Source organism: Apostichopus japonicus, chromosome 16 (assembly GCF_037975245.1).
Source record: "Apostichopus japonicus isolate 1M-3 chromosome 16, ASM3797524v1, whole genome shotgun sequence".
In the NCBI taxonomy this organism is placed as follows: Eukaryota; Metazoa; Echinodermata; class Holothuroidea; order Aspidochirotida; family Stichopodidae; genus Apostichopus; species Apostichopus japonicus.
Genome location: NC_092576.1, coordinates 23,231,111 through 23,243,821, shown reverse-complemented (window position 1 = coordinate 23,243,821; position 12,711 = coordinate 23,231,111).

The window sequence follows — 12,711 nt, the reverse complement described above, 5'->3', positions numbered from 1 at the left end:
TGTCAATAAATAAACTTTACTGCAACTTATTCATCCTTTAGGAGAGGCATTTAGATATAACTATTCAAGTAATAACAATTCAGGTGCTTTATACACCATTTAGTATCAGTCGTATGTACAGTTTAAATTACTCTCTTTCCTTAATATGGTAGGAGGTCAAAATGATTGCCATTCTCTGTACAGCTTTAAGGAGAATATGTCGTACCATCTTTCCTTTAGCATTGCAATTTCGTCATCTATCGTGGCATTTCTCGATATTTTGGGATAGGTTTGAAACTTACAGAGAGAGATATAGGAAAAGAAGGAACGTTTACTTTTGGAACCTTTAGTAACTTTAGAACTTCATCATCTTCAAATGTTCAAATGACTTGATAATGTTAACGACAGTATGATGTCAAGATCTAAAGAAATTGTGTGTTGTACATAGCTTTTCAATCAGCAATTTTATTGTGTAACTTCATATTTGGGAATAATATCGAATGTCAGTTGTGAAACTTTTAACAATATAAACATGTTGTAATTCAACGTCGGCGGTGAAAATGACCTTTCAAAGGAATTACATATTTGAAAATATCAGTGCTGTTGTTATAATTTATAATACACTCATTTTATTCATAAAAATGGCATAAGAAGTCATGACGCTGTACATAGCTTTGTTTTTTCAACATTTTCCTAATCTCAATATTTTGTAATATGTTGTAAGTTATTAATAACTATTACAAGGAGTTAACTGTATCGAATGTTGCAGTGAACTCGATAATAACTTGCTAGAGCTACGTATTGAATGATAACTTTCTTATAGCAAAGTAGTCAAATATTCTGATTGTTTAAGTGGACATAATTTCCTTCATGTAAAAGCTGCATTTTACGTTCCATACTAACTTTAACACAAACTCTTTGTTAGGTATGATAACATTCAAGCGATAGTCCCGAGTGTCTGAAGAACATTGCTAGAAAAATGATTGGAAAAGGTCTTAAACTTTGGATCAAAACTACTCTTACCAGCATTAGCCACTTAAGTAATCCTCCAAAAACATGGAGTCGCAATGGAGCCAATACAAATCAACAAGAAGCCATTCCTATTTCATAAATCTTAAAAGGCGAACTACTCAGAATGGTAGAAAGTTAAAACCTTTCGTAAAATGCAGCTTTCATGAAAATGTAGTATACTCAGACCTGTTGTCAGGCATTTTGAGTTAAAGGGTCACCAACAATTTAAGGAGGAGCACAATACTCATGTCCTGTAACTAGTGAAGTATATTATTGTACACATGATGGTAACAGAGGGGAGAGAGCTGGGGTGCACACTCTTGTACGCCTGCCCCGCTTCCGGCCAGAATATACTTTGTAACTTAAGCAGGTTAACTTTTGTTGTCGATATTTCCAAAATAAGTATTTTATCATTTTCACGCACTAAAATTCTGCTTTAAAGTACATTAAGATGATTTAGACGAATCGAACCGTACCGCTAACTTTATATTTTTCGTTTGTGTGCTTTTTCTATGATAAATTAAAAATATTTAAGGACATTGTGTCACTTTTGCTAGAAAACTATGTTTGAAATATTCCAGTTGTTTTGTTACTTTCATTTCTGTTAGTATCAACTCTGTGGCAATATGGTTGCTATGGCAGGCAATTACAAGAGCAAAAGTTATATTCACACATTTTATACAGTACGTATTAAATTACATTTTGCAAATAACGTCCTAGTATTTTGAAGACTAATGCCAAAATGTGAAAGTATTGTGACGTAGTTTCATAGCTGTTTGATACACCCGAACAATGATGTTGACAAAGTGAAACGGGTGTAATGGAGAATTTCCTTAGCCGAGCGAACTTTATCTTCATTATTTGATCTGAACTATGAAACACTACATGACTAGCTAAGTATACATATCACTGTTGGATGGAGGCAAATCCTGGTTGTGGTTTGCTGCTCTCTAGAAGGGTATTTGAGGGGTAGACGTGGGTCAAGGAGGGGCGGTGACTAGTGTATACTCCAACCACGTCTCAAATTTACACTAAATGTAAAAGTACCCATAATTACTTATTAGGACAACCGCGCGGTTAGACTTATTTATGAATAACTCTTATTTATGCTCTATAAATATGTCATAAAATGCATAATTGGGCGTCCGTTTTTCTTAGAACGCCAGGAATCCGCTACATGCGCTCGAACCTACAGCTAATCAACGAATTCACGGGATAAATTTATCGACGAATAAAATGAATTATGAATTCCATTCTACACATGTAACCGAAAATTGAACTGATATAGTGGTTTCATATAAGACTTTTCAGTTTTAATTTTACCAAATATTACAGTTTATTTATCATAAAAGTGAAATGGTAATTACCGTAGAATGCATGGTGAGAGGGGATCATGACTGAATATATGTAATAAATGGCAACAACTATTCAGAAAATATAATTCAAGTGACGAAACGTTCGGAATGCCTGAGTTAATGTCCTCTCAGGCTAAAAAAAAAATTAGTCATAATGTTAAGAACTCATTAGCTGGCATTCACCGAAGTCACAAACATGTAACAGAATGACAGATATAACTTATACCGGGTTTGGTGATATCATTAACTTCTTTAATGTCAGCGATCTCCATAAAAGGAAACTTGTCAAACGTAATATTTAGTCCGCTTTTAGTCTGTCAGCATTACCTCTTGTTTCGCGTGATCTCATTTAGTGTATAATGGGTTCATCTGACGTTATAATTTAACGAAGCAAGCATCTAAGAAACATTGCATATGATAATTACCGCAAACTTAAAACGAAATACGTTTCGATAGCATATCAAGGATAATTGAGGTGTAATACTTTGAAAGTCATTTTTCCGATGGTTGAGTGCATTATTGAAACGTCATTCTACTGTGAACACTGTTTCTATATTAAGCAATCTTAATGCCAACATTCCGCAAACAAATCAACGAGAAAATCGGTTGCAAATTGATATCTATTTATAACAAACTGACAGAGTGTAAAACAAAATCAGCTTCAAAGTCTCTCTCTCTCTCTCTCGAAATAACTTACCATTACCTTCACATTCTCAACTAAACACAAGTGTAAACAATAAGATGAATTCTCAACCATAACGTAGATAAATATTGGACACTTTCAAACTACGAAGATGCAAATATGTTAATCGTCTCTGTATTCTAAATATTGACTATTAGAAGAGATAACGGTAATGACATCGCGTAACTACACAAACGTTACACCAGAACAAGACAGCTCCCTGAAAATAAAAACACTGTAAGTAACATATCTAAATCGATGAATAAATATACAAGCAGACAGACAGAAAGACGGGTAGGCACACGGACAGAACAGACAGATAGATTGATTTACTTTAATCTTGAGCAAAATGTATACTTATTGTGTTGGGAGTAGCTGCCGTACTTACACCTAACTTATTATGGATATTAGGATTTAAAATACGGTAGGAAGGAAGCGAGAGGGCCGGGAGTAAGGGGGGGGGGATGAAGTAGGTTCTGAAGTGACGGTGGTTGAATTAAGGAAATGTTGATTAGCTAATATCCATGAATCATATTCAAACATAAACTCTCCTCTAGGCTATTTCATAAGCAATATTAATTCTATTTAATAGAAGAATAATAAGTAAAGTGATGTAATGGATTTAAATGTCTCTTTCAATGTCTTGCCATAGCTTTGCCTACCGCATTTTTACCTTTCTCAAACATTGCGTTTGCTTTCTGGAAATAAACTGGTATCTTGCCGTACAAGTCGGTAGTTTCGATTTGAAACATTGCGTACGTGACATCATAATGCCGATATGGGCAGACTCCTGTTACTACGTTACATTGAAAACCATCGCCACAAGAGCGGTCAAAGTGAAATCCCAATCCATAATTTAAAGGTGGTCAAGATGTCAAAAATAACATAGTGTGTAAAAGTAAGTTGGCCTGACGTTTCGATCGTAGCAGGATCTTCTTCAAAGGCTAAATGAGAAGTAACAGTAACATAAGGGACAAAAACATGCACAGAATATAGACAGGTTAATCAGCATGGTGAACACGAAGAGATAGATGTAAGGGGATTAGTAGACATGTGATGGAGAGAAGAAAGAAGGAAACCAACAGGGGAAGAGGAGAGGTAGGAAATTAACAGTGGAGGGACAAAGAGAGACTCTGGGGGACTCACTGCAATTCATTCTCTAGAAATTCTTTCAGCCTTATCTCGAGTAGTAGAACAAAATATTGATATGATCATTTTATCTTATACATTTTGAATGTTTTTTCTCTTTAAGGAAAGTGTGACATGCCTACCGTAGGATATTACTTCAATGGTTCGTCATTCGGAGTGAAAACAATTATCTTCTTTATTATGATATAGCGATATGTCATTTTCGAATGTTTGGTTTCATAATGCATTTTCCTTACGATGGTACATTAATTATCAACTATCCTTGTGCTTTTACTCACACAGTTAGTTTCAGGGTTGTCTTCCTTCACAGACTAATCATCCCAGCAAACACGAAACGTTATCATAACATTTTTAAAAGAGCCTCTAAGATATGTTTTTATAACGTTAAATGTGGTGTTATTAAAACGTCGGCATAATGTTTTTATGAGATATTAATGTTTTAACGTAAAAATGGTTTGAAATAATAGCCTCAAAACGATGTCGTGACATATTTATTACACCACAAATAACGTTATCAAAACAAAAGACGAAATGTTTTAATTACGTTTTAAAAACTTTTTTGAGCTTGCTGGGATGTTCGTATGTTATAAATGTTACTTATAACAAGCTGTAAATTTCTCAATTGTAAGGGAGCGGTTATTTAACCATGCAACCAAGCCATTTAATGTTATTTTTTTCTTCATTGGAAATTGAATTGCCTGAACCAAGAACTTAAGTTAGCGCCAACTGCTATGTCAACTTATTTGTTTTTTTTTTCCTTTGTTAGGATAACATAAAAAAATGACTAGCCTCAAATTGCATACTATCCGTTATCTGTTCGCCGTTAAAACCTGATCTTTTTTTCAGAGTTTGCGATTTTTTCTAAAATGTCAACCATTCAGAAATCAGTTACTGACTTGGGGTTAACGATTAGAACGATGCGCCAAGAGGCCTACACACTATTTTAGCTTATTTCGATATAATCTCATGCTTTTGTCAATATCAACACAGACCTGACGATATTGTTCGGTAGGAGTTCAATATTGGAATACACGAACCTCTGTAGTACTACAACTTTCATCCAAAGAGCAAACTGGGATTAGCCAGTATATCACCTTTAAATATGTGTAAGCCTAGGGCCATGGCACCGTGATATTGTTGTAGAGCATTTCTTTTAAGCTAGTGAAATCAGCGAAGTCGGTTGTGATACTTGTCTGCTGGTCATGTTATGTTATCCATAGAACAGCTAGAAATCTTAAATATTGTCCATTCGATATTTACGAAAACATTCATACATGCAAAAGTGCTGCAGTCGGACATTTAACAGTTGTGTGTGTGTCTGTCTATCATGTAAGTTAACGTAGTCTTTTCAACACGCCACGACGATTAAAAGAAACACAAACTGTCGGTTTTTTGTTCGGGAGATGACGGTCCCTGCTGTATCTCGGTGCCTCATCAATATTTACATATTTGGTCGACAACCACACCATACGTTAGATACACGACAACGGTAAATAATGCATAATTTCATTCAGTTTACATTTGCAGCATCAAACTGTTTCCAGCTGCCCCAAATAGATTAAAAAACTCACTGAAAAGAGCAGCGTTGATCTTTTTTGTATGCCTTGGTCCAAGTAACTTACATTTTTAACTAAATTTTAATAAATATAGCAGTGTGTGGTTTAAAATAATATTCATTTGCACAACATAGGAAAATTTGTTCAAAGGCATCGCGTGTGTTCAGCTGTACCCAAGTAGAGCATAGAATTATTATTATTTATGAGAGAATAGGGGCTGGTATTACTTATCACGGATCGCTCGAAATAACGATTGATCAGTCATCGTGGTAGCAGAGATGGAAGTGCATATCTTTCAAACTGTGGGTAAGTCAAACAAGAAAACAATACTTACCATTATAAATATATATATATGTTGAGAGTAGTTGAAAAAAATAACACAACAAAACATTTTCTTCTACTGATTGCTCAAAATTTATCAGACAGATCACATTTCGTCCACGAGCTTCGAGGCCGCTGCTTATTTATGCCAAACATTGATTGAAAACATATTAATGACTTATTTTGCTATGGTCGTTGGAAATTTAAACCAATGGACACAATCAGAATGTATTTGCGAAAAGAAACCATGTATAGATCGTACAATATGAATTTCAGTTAAGTAAAGTCTCATGTTAGATGAATTAGTTACACATTCGTTACCCTTTTAAACTTCCTCCTTAACGTATCACATGTAATTAAATGTAAGTTCTGCAAATACGTTATACTGTACCTTTTGTTTGATCAAAAAGTGACATAATGTGGATACAATAAAAGATTAAAAACATTATATGACGAGTTTGTTAACATCTTGAACGAATACATCGCTGTTTAGTCTATCACTGTTTTACAATAAGCGTGAGAATGTAGAGATTATCGTGAGGAAAGTGAGCAGGTGTAGCTTGATAACAATATTGTTTAGCAACATTGCGATATCAAGATTAAGTTTGTTGTTGATGACAGTTTCATGTAACGTCCATAACAATGCCTAGTTGTTTTCATTGTACTTCCTTGTGTGTCTTCCTTGTAGACGAACTATGATCTAGTCCCGCCTTTTCTTCACTGGGAATAAATAAATTATCCCCTTTCGCACTGTTCCGGCTTGAAGGAAAGTAGCTGTGGTTAGCGAGTCAGCTCGAGGGCATACTTTCTTTCTTGAAGTGGAATTTTAATATAAAGTAACACAATGGTCTACATGGCTTAAGCTTGCCAATTCCGTATGACATTAATCATTATTTTATGATCACCCTCAGTGTTCGGTGAGGTATTTAAATGGCTATAATTATCTGTTCGTGTTAAAATTGTTTAAATTTTTGTTTCGTTTTTCACATATGAGGCAAAACAACACCCTTTCTATCCTTCAAAAGTTATAAATTTGAAATGTTTTGAAAAACATTTTGTTTAAAGGTGATGTATACGTTGAAATATGCTTGATAAATATGGGACGCTGACTTTTAATTGACAAATAAAAGTGTTTATAACGTGACAAAGACGTTCAACATTTGTCAAGTGTTTGTCTCTTTTGTCTCTTTTGTCTCTTTTGTCTCCAATCATATGAGACATTTATATTCTCATTGGGGAACCTGAATATATGTGATTACGAAATTTACCATAAACAAGTACTTATAGTAAAGCCATTTTTCTTTATTGACACATCAGTTTCATCTTGCAACTTGGTTAGAAATGAATTGTTTTCAATAACAATAACATTTCCCGCTGTTTTGTACCTGGAAATACAATTGTTACAATTATCATCCAATATTTCGTTTTGTATTTATATGAAATCATATACTTACTGGGATAAATAAAACTAGGATATGTAACAAAAGAAGAAAAAACTTGATACAAAATTATTTGGCCAGCAAATTGATATTGGGCAAGGGCAACTGTTAAATACTACCTTTTACATGGAACGCGAGAATGCATGGTAACAGTTTTCCGTGCCTTATTAATATTAACGATGCAGAAACAGTAAATTGCTGTTTAATATGGTGTCGTTGTGAACAATCGCGTGGAAACATTAATGAGAATCACCACGAGTTTTAACTTTGACAAGTACAACCTAATCAGATGTAACAATAATCATTATCACTAATTGCCGTGGTGGCTCACAACCACACAGACTCTACATTGTGGAAGTCATAAAGCAACCTTGTTTTATAACTTCACTTTTGCCACGGAAATTATTTAAAAAAAACACAGGGCCTTTGATTCAATTTTTTCGTTTTAAGCGTTCTTCATTGAAATTTAACTGTGTGTCTTCAATCATAAAACACTAGACGCAGAAACAAACAGAAGATTCTAAGCCAACAGTATATAGTTGTCTCCACGTTATTATAAAACAGTAAAATGTTTATTATATTTTTTCCGTTCTTTAAAGCAGTCTGTTATGTTTAAAGTACAGTATTAAAAACTTGCAAAAGTGGGTCTCGTTTACATCAGACTATTGGGTATGTTCGAACTTTGTCGCATATTTCTCATCTTTCCAAAAGATTCAGCCAACCCAAACTTGTAAAGCTATGCAAATTCCATTGGTATTGCCTCGGCTCGATTTTCAAGGGATGAGATAATACACCAATAACTATTTGTGCTGGGGCCCAGAAAAGTACCCACACTCCCCTCAAATATATATATATATATATATATATATATATATATATATATATATATATATATATATATATATATATATATATATATATATACAATTCTTGACAAAAATTGAGCCCCTATCGGAATGGAGGGATTCAGGGGCACCGTGACGACAGATAATCCTATCAATAAAGCTGTAGCAATTGTACGCGCCGTACTCATAGGACGCGGTACCAATTCAACATACTTTGTGAAGGAATAAAAAGTAAAAAATAAACGTATTTATTCCCAGTATCTTGGCAAACAGGAAGCGGCCCCAGGGCGAGGGTTGCAAATGCTCACGCACTGGGTATACTGGACGGTTACGCTGGTTACATTCATTACATGATTTCACCCAATTAACGATATCTGTATACATCCCTTCGCAGAATATATATATATATATATATATATATATATATATATATATATATATATATATATATATATATATATATATATATATATATATATATATATATATATATATATATATATATATATATATGGTTTTCTCGATGGTCCTAGATATCCTATAATACCCTCCTGTAATCGACGAGTCGTGCGTTTCTGTAAGGACTGTATTAACTTATGCCCGAGGTACAATGACTTGAATTACATTTCCCTGTCAAGTTTTGGAGGTTCGTTTAGTTTTACCTCCCGTGACCAAGTGGTATAACACTTGGTCATCGATGAAATATTGAGTCTATAATCAACCACAAAACGATAGTCGGTGTTATTTTTCTTAGAAACTAACAGGCATGGGGTATACTGGACAGTTGACTCGTAGACTCTTCAAATATATATTGATCTAACATATCATTAATATGAGTTTCAAGTACATCTTTTTTGTTTGGGATTTAACCTTTACGCACGTTGGCAAATTGGCCTTTGATTCACATCCACGTTTATCTCATGTTAAACAGCATCATACATGCCCAACATTCCATCTGGACCTACAAATATATCAGAGTCATTATCTAATAATTGAGCCAAACTTTGTTGCTGTGATTCTAACAACCCGGCATCATCAATTTTAAATGTGCCTGAGAGACTATTAGCCTGGACAAAACTAGGTGGATGAATTCAAAGTACTGCGGGCCCTGAGTCCCAGTTTGGGGCGCAAGAGCCGTTTGCATTGGGAGTGTTAATTTCCAAAGAATATAACACATGGTTATGAGTAAGGCATTTAAATTTGGCCACTTGTGTTCCCTCACCTAACGAAATTAGTATATCGGTCTTATTTAACACTCTACAAAACACTTCCCCTTTTTGGAACTTAGTAAGAACTTTTGCTACCAACATTTTATTAACCAAATCACAATGTGTAAACCCAACAACACCATTTGGAATAGCATTATCTTTTAATCTTGCGACTACAATTCGTTCAGACCACGCTAGAAAATCCACCCGTTTTGCAAGTACTACATTATGTGTGTGAAGGTATTATCCCTATTAAGTAACATACCCTTATCATTGAATTATAGAGAAATTCCCTGTGCCTTCAAAAAATCTATTCCTATAATAAAATCAGTGTGAAGTCCTTGTGTAAGATAGACTTTAATCGGCACATCTTTATTTAGAATCTTAGCACCAACGTATGTTGTCCCAATAATTAGAACCTTTTGTTTACTTGCAGTTTGGATAAATTGATATCAGAATAAAATAATTTAGTTCCAGCAAATTGTGGTAATTACATAATATCGGCATTTGCTACAGACACATCGGCCCATGTATCCATGAGAGCAGCATTGACCACGATTAATTTCTAATTTCACATAATTATATACATAATCCGGAGTTGCGAGTATTGATAGCATGTTATCTTCATCATTTTCATTTAAATTCAAGTAAGAGATGTTTTCCTCATTTAACTTATCAGAAACTGTTCGTACTGACCCTGGGTTCCCCCTTGCAAAGTCGGGTCTTGCTCGTTTAAATACATTGGCCGATCTCTACCTCGTCCCGTACCCTGATCTCGCCCTCTACCCCGGTACGAACCCAATCCTACACTACGACAAAATCGAGCTATGTGACCCAATTTTCCACATTCCCAACAGGTAGGCCTATTTCGATCTATTATACTTTGAACAGAATAACATTACATGGCGGTATGACCTTTCCGTGAACATATCTGACATGTTACCTTATCCAAGGGTGAGATTTGCTCCGTCGACAATTAAGTTGACATTGCCGACACCTTCGTTGCAAGGTCTTGTATTTCCTTCGTTTTGTTCATAAAGTTGCTGAGCCAAATTGTCCTTTTTATCATGGCACTGGTCAGAATGTCGAGTAGTCGCTGCACTCACCGTGGCGTTGTTGATAGAGTGGGCTTCGGTTTCCAGTCGTGCTGCCAACAGCGTCCTACCAGGTTTTCGGATTCCGTTGGATCACGAACATCCTCAGGGGTGGCATTAACCCTCTCACCAGCGCAGCAGTTCTTTCTTTATCCACTTTTTTGAGCCTACTGCAGCGGCGTTCGACGTCCAAAATAAACAAATCAAGCGGTTCTCCGGGTTCCATCTTCCTGTCCCATAAGTCATATTATTGCAGCAATTTTGGATAAATGGAACTGAAATGACTTTCAAATGATGCGTAGAGTAATTCTGGATCTTGTTTCGATAGAGGTAATAGAGAATTTAGCCTGATATTAGCACTCCCTGCAAGTGCCATATTCATTGCTTCGACAATTTGCTCTCGAGGAAGTTGCGACAACAATGTCCATGATTTAAATTGATTGAGCCATAGATGCGGATCTTCACTTTGCTTACCATGAAATGATCCAGGGCGCAAAATTGACGTTATTTTAGAATTAACCGCGGCTCTATTGCCTAAAGGCGAATTAGGTGATTTTACGATACATTTCCCAAGTTCGACGGCGGTTGTTAAATTGTCAAAAGATTTGGCTCTTGATCACAAATCATAAGACATAACTGCTGAATTTTCGCAACGTATCACTGCCACGCACTTCCACCATTTGTGACGGGGTCCTGTATATATATTACACAACAAGTAACGGTACAAATTAAGAGGTGAACATTTAAAATGTCTTCCCGCTTTTTATACTTTTTTAGAAAAAGTCGCCCAGGAAATAACCTGGGCACGAAAATCAAACTACCAAACGACTGATCCGCTCTCAGCCCCAGTCCCCTTGCATCGAGACTGTGACTGTGTGTGCATCACCATTCCCCTCGAAAGGGATAGATACTGCACATGATATTAGCCAAAATGCCGAGAAGCTCTGTATTCCTCCTCTCTCCTTCCGTGCTCCCTATTAACTCTCTTTGTCAACTGCCAAACCAATCCAACGCGAATATACATAAAGGTAAAGAATGTCTTTATATAAGTAAGGGAACAAACGTTTTACCAGACTAACAAGAGGGGACACTCTCCATGCATGATTAAATACAATAGGCACCTGAGGTGCAGGAATTCAGTTATGCAAATACATGTTGTCACCTAATACACATGCGCAGTTACCTTTGGACATGCGTAGTTGACTGGAAAGCGCCCCTGTATTACGGATGGAAGAAATATATAATCAACAAGCACTTATTAGACAGGGTAACATAGTGCAGGAGCCTCAGCTGGCTACAAGGACATATGAAGAAAATATTATGAAAGTTGTTTGCTGACAGCACCTACTATGGTAAAAGATTCAGCACTAGAACCGCGGGTGCGAAGGACTATTAATCTTAAAGTTGACTGCACTATTTACAATGCTAACTGATTTGACGCCCTCGATAATTTTCGACAGTTTGCAAAATCCAAATCACTAACGATAAAGCATATACTTTTATGATGTATCGATCAGCAACTGACTACAACGTTTGTGCGCATATAACATAAATAGTGTTATATAATTAATAATATTGTAATACGACTATTCATTCATTCATCCATTTATCCCTACCCTGCCGGAAAAGTTATGTTCCCTGCAATGAACCCAACTCAAAGTGGATCTCATCGGACTTTCTCCCATCGTAATATACCCGTACTGAAGCATTGGACGGGTTAACCACAGTTGTGATTCCATTTTCAGTATCTCTTTACTGTTTTACTTGTGGTCGTGGTCTTAACTTATCTAAGGTTAACTTTGGACAGAAGCACAAATCTATTAGATTGAACACAGTCATCAGAATAATCTTTTATGGCACTTCACTTTTGAGATTTTAAGAGTTTTGAATGAATGTTCACTTTTATCGACTAATGGTGTGTGAAACAATCAAATTGTTGATACATCGCGTATTTATGTGAATACAACATCTTTTACGCATTTCTAATACAGATCAAATATAAAGTTGACAAGCCCTGGGTACAAAGCCGACTTTAATGCCATCGGCAACCAGGTAGTAGATTAATTTCAGAA